Raw genomic sequence first — 16,884 nt, forward strand, 5'->3', positions numbered from 1 at the left:
CACAAATACACACACAAAGACAAACACAGACACATGGACAGATACAGACACACACACACACATATATATATATATATATATATATATATATATATATATATACCCCTCTGTGCCATTTCAAACCTGTGCCTTAGGAGCCATTTGAGATGGCTTTTCACAAAATGTCACGCCTGAAAGTATTTGGGGCTCAGGGCACGCAGAGAAGTCACTCTTGTGGCACTCAGCCCAGGGCCTGGCAAATGGCTTTGCACTGGCTGAATAATGGCTCTCGGGGAAATTAATTGTGCCTCGTGGTTCCTCTCCTGTGTTATTTGCTGAGCCCGGCTCGCTAGTCTTTCCGAATATGTGGCATCTGCACATCCCGGTTTCCAGGCTTCTAGCTCATCCCTGAAATACCAGCACAAGTCAGGCCCTTAGCGTGAGGGCTCAGAGCACGTAGGTGATTTTAAGCTTTGATGCACATTTACATACCCCCATGGGTTGCGGAGGGGAGGAAGTTCAGGTAAATGTGAAGGTCAGGAGGATATTTTTCTTTGACTGGAATTTTTATTTTTTTTAACATGAGAGAGTTTTTTAAAATGGAGAAGGTACTGGATAATCAGTGATCTCATGTTTTCAAACCGGCAAATTACACAGTAATATATATCAACACCTTAAATCATTGGCTCCCAGGTTTCCGGCAGAGTAAAGGGCAGAGTGGACAAGACCTCGTCCACCATGAGAAAGAACCCAGAATTACTTGTGGGGTTCCCACCAGTACGTCATTCCAGGAGCACTCCCCAAATCTCGATACCAGGAGCGGCATAAAGAAAGCTATCTGTCTTTTCTTAGGCAAGCAGCGAGGAAGCCCAGGGACACCCTTGGTTCTGTGCACTGTGATTTCTCCCCCTTCCAGCCTCGTGTCCACAAAAAGAAATGTGGACTACAACCCCGTGACGGTGGCCTTTGTAGTAACTGACCCTGAACTCAGTGGGTAACAATTCAGCTGCTCCCAGTAAGTCAGCCCTGGCAGATGCAAAAAGTTTCCAGAAAAATCGATACGAAGCTGACAGATCAAAAGTGAGTCGTGCCAGCTCTCCTCCTAGGAAATGGTTAGATGGGTGTCTGCCTGCTAATACCTCAGTTCTTTTCACAGTAGGTCTGAAAATAGCTCATATTCTTGAAATGTCTGGAGATGCAGGCGACGAAAAAAGTTTTGAGTGGAAAACACCTCCCTGAGACCCCCAATTCTGTTTCTACCATATTGCCCCCGTCTGCCCGCCTCACACCACAGCCCTGGATATGCAGAAACGACTCAGTGCAGGACAGACTCCAAGGGTCCTCGGAGGCCATTCGTCTAAGACTAGGATTGGGCAGCCCTGGGCAGGTGGTAAGCCAGGTGACCCAACATTCACCCTTTCTCCTGACAACTCTGTGGATCACTTGTTATAAATCTTTTATGTCCCTGTCACCTGCCCCTGGTTGCTCCCATTGAGAGGCAACTCCTTCCTAAATGAGCCCTTCTCTCTGTTTTTAGCGTTAATCGGCCCATGCAGATTTTTCACTTCCTCAGCTGTGAGCCTTCACGTCTGTGGTGATATCAACATAAGCACCAGCAGTAGACAAAGTAGTCACCAGTAGGTCTAAGGTGCAGGAAAGGGAAAGATGAGCTTGGTTGGGGTTGCAGAACAGGATGGATTGTAGGGGGTGAGCCTGGTTTGTTAACACAACGTGAATTAACAAAGACTGAAGTGGGGTGGAAACCATTACAGTGGATACGGAGGGACCTATGTGCGAGGTCCTGTGAAGAAAGCACTGATAAAACCTGCTGTCCTACTGGGTGTGGGAATGAGGAAAGTGAGAGGACTGCAAGGGTGTTCCTGAGGCAGTGTTTCTCTATGAGGGGTCTGAAAACCGCTTGCATAATCACCTGGGGGCTCTTTAAGAGTGCCATTTCCTGGGGTCCACCCCCAGAGTACGATTTTGTAGATGGAGTGATGCCCAGAAATCTACATTTTCAAATTTCCCAGATGATTTCAACATACAATCAAATAGTTGTAAAGTCGATACTCCTTAGGAGCTGTGAGCAATATGTTTGAAATATGTTTTCCTTATGTCTACTATGCTGTTTGGCAATTAATCAGTTGTCAAGAAGTGACTGCCACTATGGCGAGTCAATGAACAGATACATGGAGAGGATTCTGAGATGACTGAAATTTCAACCTGAGTGGCTGAGGGCTCTGTGACCCATTAACAGAAATGGAGACAAGGAAGAGCAAGTTTAGAGTGAAGGTGATAAGTTTGGTTTTAGACAGGGTGACTTCCAATGGGTAACGTGCATGGGCCTCCGGAGTGACGTGCGGTCACACAGGAGACACGTGAGTCCTTTCTTTGGACACTAGTTGAAGCTACGGCTTGGTAAAGAGTGCCGCAGGCTGCTAAGGATGGAAGTTCAGGGAAAATGCATGATGAAGAGGGTCAGAAGGGGGACAAAGACCCAGTGGGGATAGGAGAGGGAGAGTTGGAGCCCTTGGGAGAGCCAGCAACGAGTAGTTTTGGAAACCCAGAGAAAAGAAGTATGAAGAACTTAGAGGTCGGTCAGTGGGTCAAAGAATTTGGGGGAACTTGAGAACTGAGGACGGACTACTGAAGTCAGCCTGTAGTAACCAGGAAAGCACTGGTGATCTTCAAGAGAACAGTGTGAAAAGAGTGGTAGGAACAAGAGCTGATCACAGAAATAAAAGAAGGAAATGGATGAAGAGGAAAGCTGCAGCCACTAGCAGAAATCACCCACCAGGGATTTTTCAGGAAAAAACTAAGAAACAGGATGACAGCTGTAATGGCCAGCGGAGAAAAGCAAGGCCACGGACCTCACTCCTCCCTGCCCTCCAGATTCTGGTGTTCCTCAGGGTCCATCTTTCCTTTCTTCTGTTTCTCTCCATGCCCTTCCTGGCCACCTCACTCATGGTCTCAACTTGCATCCCTCATCTGATGATCTGGTCCCAGGCATCCCTCTGCCTTCCACACACCTCCATCTGTGTGTCCACCAAACATTCAAGCAACAATACTCAGCCTCAGGGAGGGAGCCAACTACTCCCCATCGCTCTGAGTGGCACCACCATCCACCATCCACCTAGTCACCAGTCAGGCCAGGAGGCCAGAAGCCATCCCAGGGCTCCCTCTCCCTCATTCCCACGTCCAGTCATTCAGCGTCCTTTAGGGTTGCTCTCCTTGGCAACCTGCTCTGCCCCTTCCTCCCCAGCCCACTTCATATCTGGCCTGCGCTATGGCAGTGACCTCAAGTAGGTCTCCTGGCCCTTCCCACACCTCCAAGTTGCTGCCAGAGTCGTGCTCCAACAGCATGAATGTGGTCAGGATGTTCTACCCCAGTGACAGAACGAAGCTCTAGCCTTTTCCATGCATGGCCTTCCTCTGATTGTGTCCTGCTTATTTTCAGCCACGCTGACTCACATGTGCCTCCCACATGTTGGCCTGCTTGGATCTCCTTGTCTCTGCTCATGCAGGTCCCTGTTCATGGAGGTGTCTTCCCGTTCCCTGCCCTCTCTCTGTTCCTGATCCCCACCACCACCTGTGTCTGGTCAACACCTGGTCCTCTTTCTGTCGGTAACTCAGAAGTCCCATCTTCCAGAGAAAACATTTACCTTTCCTTTCCTTGTGTTCTCACTGCCCTCTTCATCCAAAAGGTGTTCGTTCAGTGGTTTGCATATGTCTGTTCTAACAGACGGTGAACCTTTGTTGGGGGAGAGCAGTGAAGGAGTCAGGTAGAGAGAGATAGGAGTTGACTCCTGCAACAGTGGCCTCCCAGGAGGTCCCTGGCTCCGACCATGCTATGTTGACTGGAAATAAAGTGAATTCAACAGAAGGCCTAAATTAACTTCATGAAACATACCCTCTCTTATTCTCCCTAATTTATTTTTTCTCCCTTCATTTCTCTCTGCCTTTTCTTTTATTCTCTCTGCCCTTATGTACTGTCTTTTCCTCTTTTTCCTGGCTTCTTTCTTGCCATCCCCTGGAACTTCTGCAGAAACTAGCACCAGCTCCTAGGCACACCTGCTCTCTTTTCCTCCTTTGTTGTATCTCTTTCCCCTTGGTCATGTCTTTCAGGCCGTGTTTATATCTAATTTCTGAGAGCATCGGCTTGTCACCTGCAGACACACTAATTTCCTTGAGAGAATTGAGCCAGGAGGATGATGATATTGACAAATGTGGTCATGGAAGGAGGAAAAGTTGCAGATTTTCAGATCTACAGTGTCAACTGGCTGTAACACCCACAAAGGTCCTGGGGTAGAATGCTAGTTGAAATTCCTCCTAAAGGTAAGAGGACATAATAACCATGTGAGTGCAGTACACAAGGTCTTCCCTCAAGAGGAGGTGTTTGTTTTTCTCTCTAAGATGCAAGGCATCCTTGCCCCCAAATATCCTTGAACAGCCATGTGTACCCTGCTGGAGGGCAGAGGCGCACTCTCCCCCACTTGGCGGCAATGCAAGCAATGTGGTAACCGCGTGTGAGTTTTCGGGCTGCACATAGGGACACAGTGCCCTCTCTCAGCCACCAAGAGACCAGGGACAAGGGTGCCACGCCCTTGTGCAGGCTACAAAGAAGGGGACTCCTGCAGATGCCACTGCTCCCCAGAGCAGTTAGGGGCCCAGCAGCCTTCTGGGAACAGGTGTGGGGGATCTGCTAATGGGTGGGGGCTTCACTAAGGGAATAAACATAAATGGGTGAAGAGTGAGCCCTGAAGCCAAAAGCGATCAATGTGATTTCCCTTCTGTCTAATGGTTTTTAATAGCAGGAACTTGGATGAGGTGTAAATAGCTTAAAGCCCAAAGGAGACACTCATTGATTGCGTGGTTTTAAAATGCAATTCACCTGGCACAGATGCCAGCCCAAGCGTTTCTCTGGTATGGTTGTCCCTGAAACTGTCTATCGTGGTTGGCTGTTGAACAGAGAAACGAAAGCAAATAGAAGGTCGGTCCCTCTGCTCTGCTTAAAGATACATTAAGGCTATGGGATCTGCCCACTGCTGGAGTGAGGACATGGGTAAATTCTGTCTTTACTTGGAGGGGAAGAACTTGGCTGTAAGGATAAACTAATCCAAGCTTCTCATTTGGCAGCGGTGGGATGTGAGGTTCAGAGAGGCCAAGTGGTAACGCCTAGGATCACAAGAGTTGATGTCAAAGCAGGAGCAGAGCCCACTTAGCTAGTGACTTTCCCGCAGATTCACCGTGACCTTTGCAACGGCTCGTAGTCTAAGTCACTACCGGGCGCTAAGGGCAGGTTCTCTGTGTCCCGGCCATATCCACACGAAACCAGCCAGGACACTCCGCTTAGCCAGTGCCCAAGTTACTCTCAGGAAGTTATTACAGGAGTGCGGAGGTGGCACCAGGTGGGGTTGGTGGGGTCAGCAGTGGCAGTCCCGTTAGTGGTGCTGAGCAAGACAGTGTGGAAGGGGAAATCCTGCAGGGAGTGTCTGTTTCATGTTTCACGAGGGCTCTGAGAATAAATGACCATTCCTTCTACAAAGCAGGTTGGTGGCTCTCGGTCCTGGCAAAGATGGGCCCCAGCTCTATAAGCCTGCAAAGGATAAATAACAACTCTAAAGCCGGCCTTTCTCAGGAAATCTGGTCCCCAGCGTCGAACGCCCGTGTCGTGTTTGCCACTCCATATGTAATTGAAGTGCCTGAAGGACGCGTAAACAGTTTTTTCTATTTAATTGGTACACCCTTTGAGACTGGAGTCCTGAGCGTCAGTGTTACTGCTCGTTCCCGAGTGGAGGCACGAGGGCTGACGCGCCGTCATCAGACATAATGCTGCAGCGGGCCGTGTCAGTGCTTGCACAGTAGTGTGTTAATGTGTGTTAAAACTGACATCGCAAACACGGCGTTCTCAATTTTTTAAATCACAACTCTGTAACAAGTCATGCTGTTAAAACACACAAGAAATAGCAGTTAAGCCTTCAAGTAGATAACATACAGCCTGTACAGATTACTGCTATCCCAAAGTGCCTAACGGATCGTTTTCTTTGAAATGAGGCAAGAATTAGCAGGTAGTTCAATTATTTGACTACTAAGATAAGTAGAAATAACAAATCCAAATATTCAATACCAATTACTACCTCAGGAGGTAGTATAAATCAGCTTGGCATTACAACATGCCCCTCCTTGGCAGGAAACCTAGTGTCGTGCGGGGCGGCCTGCGGCATCTCTGCTCCCGCTCCCCACCTAAGAACGCAGGATGTGACTAGGCCAAAAAGGAACACCCACGGAGCCATAGGTAGGGAGGGGAGTCATACCACTATAGTCTCGCTGGTGGCATCCGCGTTGTGGGGAGAGAACCAGGAGTGCAGTTTCCAGGCTCTCGGCCTCACGTGGAAATGTGCTTACTCGGGTAGTAAATGGCCATCAACTGTGATTGGATGGCCATCAGCCGTGACTAGTTGGCTGTCAGCTGTCACCAGTGAGTCATTGGCCACTAATATAACTGCCGTGGCTACGCGAGCAGAAAATGGGGGCTAGCAAGAAGATGATGGCTGAGCCTGGTAGAGTGAGGGTTGCGAACAGTGTGGCTTCTGCTTCCTGTTTCTCCAACCCAGCCGCCAGCGAGAATATAGTAGTATGACTCCCCTACCTATGGCTCTTTGGGTGTTCTTTTTTGGCCTCACCACCTCCTGCGTTCTTATGTGGGGAATGAGACCAGAGACCCCGCAGGCCACCCTGCATGACAAATGGTGCAGCGAGCAGGGTGTCGTGTCGGCTGAAACTCTCCAGAATGTACTGGAGCAGTTTATACGTATAAAAGGTCAGTTTCGTAAGCAGGGTATGGCGTTGCCCGAAGCTCTCCGAAGGGCAGTGGAGCAATTTGAGCATCAGTCTCAGGAAGACCAGGAGGAGCAGCTGCCCGAGAGCTGAACCCCCGTGGAGGGGTGGGAAGACGTGGATGGTTCTCCAACCAGCATAGGCCGGAGAAAGCGAAGGTCGTTGAGGCCCTGTGAGCTGGGAAGTTCTTGCTGAGGCAGCCCTGATGCAGGACTTGTAGTCCCAGGAGGAAACACTTGCTGAGTCCTCCGTGGGAGATGAGGGTGAGGTCAGGGTCGTCCCTCACCCCCAGGACAGCCCTGGCGAATGACTATGGACTATGGGGAATTGCCTTCCACCCTAATTTAATGGACCACTTGACTGTTTGCTTGGGAACATACCACCATGTGGTGGAACTGGCGGATGTTTGCTTTTGTGTCTCGAGTGGACGCCATCGAGAATATGTGAGAGGCCCTGGTTGTGTCCAGGAAGTTGGGCTGTGCCCAGAGAGAGTCGCAGTGCCCTGAGATCCCTGGTTGAGTCCAGGAAGTCTGGCTGTGCCTGGAGAGATTGGTGGTACTCTAAGAAGCCCAGGAATTCTGGCTGTGCCCAGAAATACTGGTGGTGCCCTGAGAAACCCTGGCTGTATCCCAGAGAGAGAGTGGCAGTGCCCTGAGAGGCCCTGGCTGAGTCCAGGAAGTCTGGCTGAGCCCAGAGAGAATGGCAGTGCCCTGAGAGTCCTGGCTGAGTCCAGGAAGTTTGGATGAGCCGAGAGAGAGTGGCAGTGCCCTGAGAGCCCTGGCTGAGTCCAGGAATTCTGGCTGTGCCTGGAGAGATTGGTGGTACCCTAAGAAGCCCAGGAAGTCTGGCTGTGCCCAGAAGTATTGGTGCTGCCCTGAGAAATGCTGGCTGTGCCCAGAGAGACTGGCTGTGCCCAGGATATTGCATTTACCTCCAGGCTCCTCGCACAGGGCTCCTCTCGGAAGACACTTGTCGCGTAGATTGTGAGGCGAGAGCCTGTGGGGTTGGAGTGTGGGGACGGAGCCAGGAGTGCAGTTTCCAGGCTCTCACCCTCACGTGGAAAGGTGCTGGCTCTGGTAGTAAATGGCCATCAACTGTGATTGGATGGCCATCATCTGTGACTAGTTGGCCATCAGCTGTACCCAGTGAGCCATTGGCCACTAATATAGCTGCCGTGGCTACGCTAGCAGAAAATGGGGGTAGCAAGAAGATGGTGACTGAGCCTGGTGCAGTGAGGGTTGCGAACAGTGTGGCTCTTGCTTCCTGTTTCTCCAACCCAGCCGCCAGCGAGAATATAGTGGTATGACTCCCGTACCTATGGCTCTGTGGGTGTTCCTTTTTGGCCTCACCACATCCTGAGTTCTTATGTGGGGAGCGGGACCAGAGACTCCGCAGGCCACAATGCACAACACGCGTCCAGTTAAAAAATCGAAGTCTAGAAGAACTACAGATGCGGTTAGAAGCACTGGACCCCATGATGGAACGAGAAATAGAAGAGCTTTGACAAAGATACACTGCAAAAAGGCAACCCATTCTGGATGCAATGGATGCGAAGAAAAGAAGGCAGCAAAACTTTTGAGTCTAATTTCTTCTCCTTTTGTTTCTAAAATTATTCTGGAGACCAAGAAACCATTAAGAATTGAAGGAATATTATGATTTCTTTTTAATCCCTAGGATTGGTATCTAGAACTCAGCAACGGTCAAAAAGTAATGATGGTACATACCAGGGTAAATTCCCAAAAGGCCCAATTTACAACTGTATCCATTATGTTTTCATTTTTAAATGATGAAAACAACAGAAATGTATTCTTCTCTAAACCCGTCAGCTGCATACCAGCAGTAAAATTGTGTTATTAATTGAAGGCTGTGTTTAGAGACCTTGAAAATCCAAAGCTATTGTTTAATTGTACAGCACGGAGGGCTTTATGTTACAATATTCTTGATTCTTATCTAGTAGCCTATTTATTATATCCCTTTAGGTAAACTTATTTATTTATGCTATTTCATTTTGCGCTTTTTTTTAAGGACAGGATCAGGAGAGCTTTGGTAAAGGAAGGTGTGGGGACAGAACCCCAAAAAGCAGTTTCCAGGCTCTCGGCCTCAATAGACACGTGCTGGCTCAGGTAGTAAATGGCCATCAACTGTGATTGCATGGCCATCAGCTGTAACCAGTGAGCCATTGGCCACTAATATAACTGTTGTGGCTAGGCTAGCAGAAAAAATGGGGGCTGGCAAGAAGATGGTGGCTGAGCCTGCAAGCGGAACAATGAGGGTTGAGAATTATATGGATCCTGTTTCCTGTTTCTCCACCCAGCCAACAGCGAAAATATAGTGGTATGACTCCCCCATCTATGGCTCCATGGGTGTTCCTTTTTGGCCTCACCATGTCCTGAGTTCTTATGTGGGGAGCAGGACCAGAGACTTCGCAGGCCTCCCCACACGACAAATGGCGCAGCGAGCAGGGTATGGTGCCGGCCAAAGCTCTGCGAAGTGCGGTGGAACAGTTTGTGTGTGAGTCTGAGGAAGACCAGGAGGAGCAGCTGCCGGAGAGCTGGACCCCCATGGAGGGGTGGGAAGACGTGGATGGTTCCCCAACCAGCATAGGCCGGAGAAAGCAAAGGTCGTTGCGACCCGGTGGGCCGGGAAGTTCCTGCTCAGGCAGCCCTGATGCGGGACTTGTCCCAGGAGGAAAGGCTTGCTGAGTCCTCCATGGGAGATGAGGGTGAGGTCAAGGTCATTCCTCACCCCCAGGACAGCCCTGGCGAATGACTATGGACTATGGGGAATTGCCTTCCATCGCTAATTTAATGGACAGCTAGACTGTTTGGGAACATACCACCATGTAGTGGAACTGGGGGATATTTACTTTTGTGTCTTGACTGGCCACCATTGGGATATATAACACCTTGATTGTGAGTCGCTGTTGTTCCAGCACAGTACCCTGAGAGGCCCAGAGAGACTGGCAGTGCCCTGAGAGCCCTGGCTGAGCCCAGGAAGCCTGGCTGTGCACAGAGAGAGAATGGCAGTGCCCTGAGAAACCTTGGCTGTACCCGGGGAAACTAGTGGTACCCTAAGAAGCCGAGGAAGTCTGGCTGTGCCCAGAAGTACTGGTGGTGCCCTGAGAAACCCTGGCTGTGTCCAGGAAAACTAGTGGTACCTAAGAAGCCCAGGAAGTCTGGCTGTGACCAGAAGTACTGGTGGTGCCCTGAGAAACCCTGGCTGTGCCCAGAGAGCCTGGCTGTGTCCAGGATTTGCATTCACCCCCAGGCTCCTCGCACAGGGCCCCTCGTGGAAGACGCTTGTCGCGTAGATTGTGAGGCGAGAGCCTGAAGGGGTGGAGTGTGGGGACAGAACCCCAAAAAGCAGTTTCCAGGCTCTCGGCCTCACATAGACACGTGCTGGCTCAGGTAGTAAATGGCCATCAACTGTGATTGCATGGCCATCAGCTGTAACCAGTGAGCCATTGGCCACTAATATAACTGTTGTGGCTAGGCTAGCAGAAAAAAATGGGGGCTGGCAAGAAGATGGGGGCTGAGCCTGCAAGCGGAACAATGAGGGTTGAGAATTATATGGCTCCTGTTTCCTGTTTCTCCAACCCAGCCACCAGCGAGAATATAGTGGTATGACTCCCCCATCTACGGCTCCATGGGTGTTCCTTTTTGGCCTCACCATGTCCTGCGTTCTTATGTGGGGAGCAGGACCAGAGACCTCGCAGGTCTCCCCGCACGACAGAAGGGATGTATCCATAGATCATAATGTTCAACCAGCTTATACCTTAAGCAGGGAACTATGAAGTACAATCCATGATGTCCAGGATAGTTTTCCAATAGAAGCAAAGCAATAATAGCAATAGTACCCAGATGAGCCAGGCATTTTTTATACTGAAGCAATAATTCCATTTCTATCTTCTGAAATTTTAACTTTTTAACTCGTGATGTTCGGTACAAAAGGAACTCTATGTATTTACGTCGGACAGAGCTATAATGTTTAAAACCAAGGAAATCAATGGAATCCTTGCACAAAAAATGTGTGGCAAATATTTAAAAGAAATAAATTCTTAGACAAATGCAATTTCTCCCCCCCCCCTTTCTCTCTACCTCAGCCCCCGCCGCACTCCAGTTCGAGCTGCTGTTTCTCAGTCTGGTTTTCTAGGTCACAGCTCCATGGCCCAGGCTCCTATTATGAGCCTTGCGCCACACACCCCCTCCCCAGGCAGTCAGTTTCTGAAGGCTGCTCACACAGGCTTTTGGCCCAAGGCAATCTCCCCCTGCTCAGGCCTGCCCACCACCAGGGAGAGCCCTTGTTCACAATCTCAGCTGTAGAGGGTACAGCTCACTTGCGCATGTGGGAATCGAACCAGCGACCTGGGCATTAGGAGCACAGCGCCCCAAAAACATGAGCCACCTGGCCAGCCTAACAAATGTAATTTCTTAATAATGTTCCATGTGTAGGTCTGATAGCTAAACTGTGTGAAAGTCTAATAAGCTCAGCAAATTTATTTCTGTGAAAGCATGTTCAATTGTCACAGGACTTTCTTGATTTCATTTATTTCCTGGGAATTGGTAAACATCATGTGCCTGACAATAACAAAATAGCAAAAACATTTCTACTGAACTGTGCAAGCCTTAGGGACTGAAAAAAAGATAAAAACCATTGAAAAGAAACTCATTTCTAAGCTGAATGAACGTTTGCGAGATTGAACGGGGACCAGTCATTTCCTATGCCACATATGTCCATCTTGACAGTGTTTGTTGTTTTGTGAGTTCAAGTACTATGTGTAAATCATAAAGACAAATAAATTTTACTGTGCCACCCGGTACGTTTCATCTTTATATCTTTTTCTAAAACTCATGACCGGACTCTGTCTGTTCCAGGGAAGGGAGGTATATCAGTCAGGACAGGAAACATTATGCAGTGATAACAACCCTGAAATTTCAGTGCCTTATTTCAGGGCAGGTTATTTCTGACTTGCGCTCCATGCCCATCCCAGGTTGGCAGGCGCCCTGCTCCTTCCACTCACACCCAGAGACCTCCACCATCTGCAACATTGGTGGTCACCATAGCAGGGAAGAGGCACTGACAAGAGTCACATTAGCTCCAGCCAGCTCCAGTGACGCCCGTCAGGTCAGCCCAGCCAGTATTCATAACTAGTCACACAGCCAGTCCTAATTTCCAGCCAGCAGGGAAATGCAAACTTACCATGTGCCTGGAAGGGAGAGGAAGGAAATGCTGGCAAGGTGGCTAATGACATCCACAGAAAGTGCATCAGCTCTGGAAAGGTCCTACTCCTTCTTCAAAGGGCATTTGTGCCCCAGGTAATGCCTTGGAGTAACGTTTCTCTCTGCTGTGTTGAGTCCTTACAAGTAGTAACTTGTCTAATTAGGTATAAATGGTAAGATTTTAAAAATGGGTGTAAATATTGAAATTTTTATAAAGGATTTTAAAAATGAAGACGGAATTTACGACATATGCTTCAGCTCCATCTTTATCAGAATCTGTTTGGGACAGGGAGCTGAGTCAAGCAACTCAAACACCCGACCGTTAGTTTATTTTCCCCCTTAATTGTTTTTCTTTCCGGTAACCTGTCTAATACCATGCCAAATTTGATGAAATCAAATGAATGATTTGCCATCATCCAAGCAAAACCACCTATGTGAAATGACAAGACACCTATGAAGATAATTTCTCTCCAGTTTGCTCAATTAGAAAATTTACATAATTCTTACTAATTCAGTTCTTAATAAGAGTCCTCCTTTTAATAGTAAATACTGAATGTTCCAATCACATTATAATGTTTCTGTAAATAGATTTTCTGCCCTACTGTTATATTTATGTCTTATTAAATACACACACACAGAGAAACACACACACACACGCACACACACACACACACACACACACACTGAAGAGAATTAAGAACAATGGGCATTGTTTCGTTTTAGGGTCTTAGGAAGCACCAGAACATTTTAGGATCTTCTGTTTTAAAATTTGTCTTATCTTCTCACTGCCTGTCCCCCACCAATTAACAAAAGGAACTTACATAAGTTTTGAGAAGCAAAAGCCAGGAAAGAAACTTCAAGTCTAAGTAAGCCTTGATTTATTATGCGGCTTCGGATAGAGTGTTTTCTAGTTGTTTGAATGAGTGTAAGAAGAAGCCTCTTATCATTTTAACCTTGGTTGCTGAGAATGTTCCAAGAATAGGTAAATACTTTCTGCACACCCCCATTCATCAATAAATATAGTATTGTAACTGTAATTGAAGCTAATGAGTTAAGAGTTTCATCTTACTAAAATGTCAGCATCGTTGAATATGTTGTTCTGTAGATGAAAAAGTTTTTTTCTCTGATTTCATGAACTTAAATGACTCATTTTACAGACTTGCAATACACTTAGCTTATTTTAGCATAAGTGATTGAATTTACAAAATATGAGCTAATGTTGCCAATATAAACTGAAGAAAAAAATGTATTTAGGTGGATTTCAAGATAATAACACCTATCGGGACACTTACTATGTGTCACACACTATGTTAAACAACCTTAGATACTGGTATGTTACTGACATGCTTTTGTATTTCTTTCCTCTGCTTATTAACAGAATCGCATCCCCAAAGTTTAAAATAAGTCTCTACTCACTAAGGATATGTAGCTTCTCTAGGGGTAATTATATAAGTAATTAATAAGTAATAGATGTTGTCTTTTTGGTCCCAAAGCCCAGGAATCTAGGGTCTAATGATCAGTCTTATAAGATACGGAGACAAGGGTGTCTGTCCACGTTAGTTGGGAGTCTCTGCCACTGAAAGGTGGCTTATCCTCCAGGAGTCAATCAGCTCCTCCCTGTTCCACATCCCCAAAAAACACTCTCAGCCAATCACTTCCCACAGTCACCCACAAAAAGCCCCCAAGAGAAAACAAAGGACCTTCGCAATTCTTCCACCAATCTTGGAAAAACAGCTCCGAATCTATTTTGTTCTCACACTGGACCATATCATTAGCCAGTTTCCCTACCACCATTTTTTTCACTCGCAGGAGATCCTTAATGTTCAGATTTTGGGGGGCTCACTCTTCCATTCACAGAACTTTACCTACCAAGTTAAGAATGAACTTTGCCTCCTGGCATTCCAGACCTGCAAATTACCCCAACCGACATGACCTCATCTCACATTATTGCCTTATTTGAGTCCTTTCTTCCACCAAACTGAACTGCTTCCAAATTCTATTACAATTATTTATCTTATTACTGGATTATAAGATTCCTGAAAGCAGAGACTTGGTGTTTCTCCTTCTGGTTTCTCCACTACGCTCACCAGGATATTCAATGTAATTGGTAGTAAATAAAGTTTCATTGAATGAAATTAGCTCAAACAGCAAAATTATCACCATTAATCATATAAGCTAATCTCTCTCTTCTTACATCCAGGTAACAACAATAATATCAACCGGTTTTGAGCATCTATTAAGCCATGCACTTTTGAAATAGTAATCCCAATCCTTCACAACAAGATGCATGTTCTTTTCCTTAGAAAAGAAAGGCTTGGAGAGATTAAAGAGGTCACAAAGCCAGTCAATGTCAGCATGAGCTTTAACTTCCTGTTTGTGTCCAAAATCATTGCTTTTTCCACTAGACCACAATGTCTAATAAACACAGGAGATCTGTCTTTAGAAGGCTGGACAGGGTTGCTAAGGCCTCCTGCTGATCTGTCTTAGAAGCAGAAGCTTTTCAATTAAAATTTAGGAGAATATTATGCTAAGTGAAATAAGTCAGACGGAGAAAGACAAATACCATATGATTTCACTTATATGTGGAATCTAAAGAACAGAATAAACGAGCAAACTTAACAGAAATGGACTCAAAGATCTAGAGAAAAAACCTCACGGTTGCTAGATGGGAGGGGGATAGGGATGGGGGAGAAGGTAAAGGGATTAGAAAGTACAAATTAGTAGCCACAATATTGCCACAGGGACATGAAAGAATGTTTGGGAAATATAATCAATGATGTAAAGACTTTGTAGGGTGACAGATGGGCTCCTCCCTGTCTTATTATGGAGACCACTGCATGGACTGAAGCTGAATAATATTGAAGGTCAACTATAATCAAATTATATATATATATATATATATATATATATACCCTCCCTCCCCCCCTCGCTCATTCCCTCCCTCCCTTCCTCCCTCTTTCCTCCTGGCCCCCACCTCTCCTAGGTCACTTCAGGTCAGTTCTCTTCACTAAGAATGTATCACTAATAAACCCTGCTTGGACTTAAAAAAAAAACAAAAAGCATTTACAAAAGGGTTTTTATCAATCTAGGATTGGAATTCGGTGTAGAGCTTGAGTGACTTGGGAACAGAGTTTAATGATTTGGGATTAGGTGAAGCAGACGGGCACGTAATTGTTACAGTGGCACAGAATGGGATTTCAGGGAATTTGTGAAAACTTTTAGGGTTTTAAGTTTTCTCTCCCAGATCACTTTGTGGCAATAGGGGTTAGATCTTGCCTGTGTTAGTCTTGGTAAACTTTCATTTTTAGTTTTCTAAATTCAGTTCTCATTTCTGTCTTTATTTGTCCTAACAAACCATAACAACAGATGATTTTCAACTTTTGTATTTAAAAAACACACATTTGCATATCATCCACAGAACGGTCAGTGTCTGTTAAATCTGTTCTATACTGTGCTTTGACCAGTTTAAATCTGGGATGATTTTGCTTCATTCACCTCCATTTGATACAAACGTTACTGAATTCTGGAAGTTCTCCAGCAACTCCTGGGCCACCTTATTCATGGGGTTTCTGATGTTAGAGGTTTGAATCATATTACCTTGTCTACCACTGCATTTTTTAAAGGAACAATATTTTTAATAGATCAATATACAAACAATGTGGGGAAAATCAGGGTGTAATGAGGCAAGCGGGTAGGGGGAAAGTAAGCACCTGTAAACAGCAGTGTGCATCCGGACAGTTCCACCACTTGGTCGGGGGATGAGACCAGGGACAGCAGTTGACAGCCTAGGGAGCAGGCGTGGTGTCCATAGGTTCAGAGTCATCGACAGGTTTTGCAGAGCTGCTGTTTCCTGGAGCGTGAGTGGCTGCAGAATTCACCGCAGGGGAGTTGGTGGTGACAGCGGCAGGGACGAGAGACGTTCTCCCGTTCGAAGCACCACCGGTCCTTGATCCGGGCTGAGGGGTGGTTTGGGGGCCGCCCGTGTAGTTGGAAGCAAGGCGGGGGTACTTCGCTGCAGGTGGGCTGGTGGAGGACCGTATGCGGCAATAGACTTGGGGTTTGGGACATCTCCTCCCGGGGCTTGCGGGAGCCCTGACTACGAAGACCTTGGAAGGGGGAGGAGGAGTCGTGTCCATGTCAGTGACGTCAGAGTCCGAAGTGTGCTGGCCCGGGGGATTGGCAGATGCACTGGCTGAGGTGGAAGGCACGGCCACAGAGTTGCTGGGCAGGGCAAGAGGGACACTGGCAGAAGGGACTGGAAGAGGGGTGGGTAACGGTAAAGCAGGGGCAGGAGAATCTACACACATAGGGATCGGGGATTCGTTGTTGCAGGAGGGCGGTTGGAAGGAGACGGTTGAAGTCATAGCAGGTGCGGAGACGCCAGAATTAGGAGATGCTGAGGTTATGGCTGAATGTAAACGGCCTCCATTCTCATTAGGTGGAATTCCCAAAATGTGATTAGAATCAGGAGGTGGAAGAGAATGGCCACGAACAACAAGAGGAAAGCGATCGATGCTTTGAGTGAGCGGTGTGGGGACAGACTTGGTCAGGGGCCGGGCAGATAGGTCAGCCGACTTGGCACTAGTGGCCGGGACCAGCCCACTGTCAGCAGCCACGGGCAGGGTGTCTGCAACCACCCCAGGTCGGGTAAAAGAAGGGGCGTACTGAGTGGCGCTGCAGTCCGCCGTGACCTTCGTTTTATCCTCCACGACCTTATTCCACTGACAGGTAGGGATCTTCAAGCTGTCCGTGTTTCTGTCAAAAGCTGAGCAAGTAAGCTTAGATGAGACGGGAATCTCCCCGCCATCCCTCAGCAGTGGTGGCAGGGGTAGCGGAGGTGGCGTGCGCG

The 16,884-nt window shown here is 47.4% G+C and overlaps 1 long non-coding RNA gene across 1 annotated transcript; it reads left to right on the forward strand.

Annotated features, from left to right (window-relative positions):
* The first annotated feature begins 8,287 nt into the window (after nt 1–8,287).
* On the forward strand, nt 8,288–11,633 carry LOC141567820 (uncharacterized). The gene is made up of 2 exons (XR_012490663.2): nt 8,288–8,872; nt 10,552–11,633. It is a non-coding gene; the product is annotated as an uncharacterized LOC141567820 (long non-coding RNA).
* Nucleotides 11,634–16,884: the final 5,251 nt, after the last annotated feature.

This window comes from Rhinolophus sinicus, chromosome 6 (assembly GCF_057876585.1).
Source record: "Rhinolophus sinicus isolate RSI-liver-muscle chromosome 6, RSI-T2T, whole genome shotgun sequence".
In the NCBI taxonomy this organism is placed as follows: Eukaryota; Metazoa; Chordata; class Mammalia; order Chiroptera; family Rhinolophidae; genus Rhinolophus; species Rhinolophus sinicus.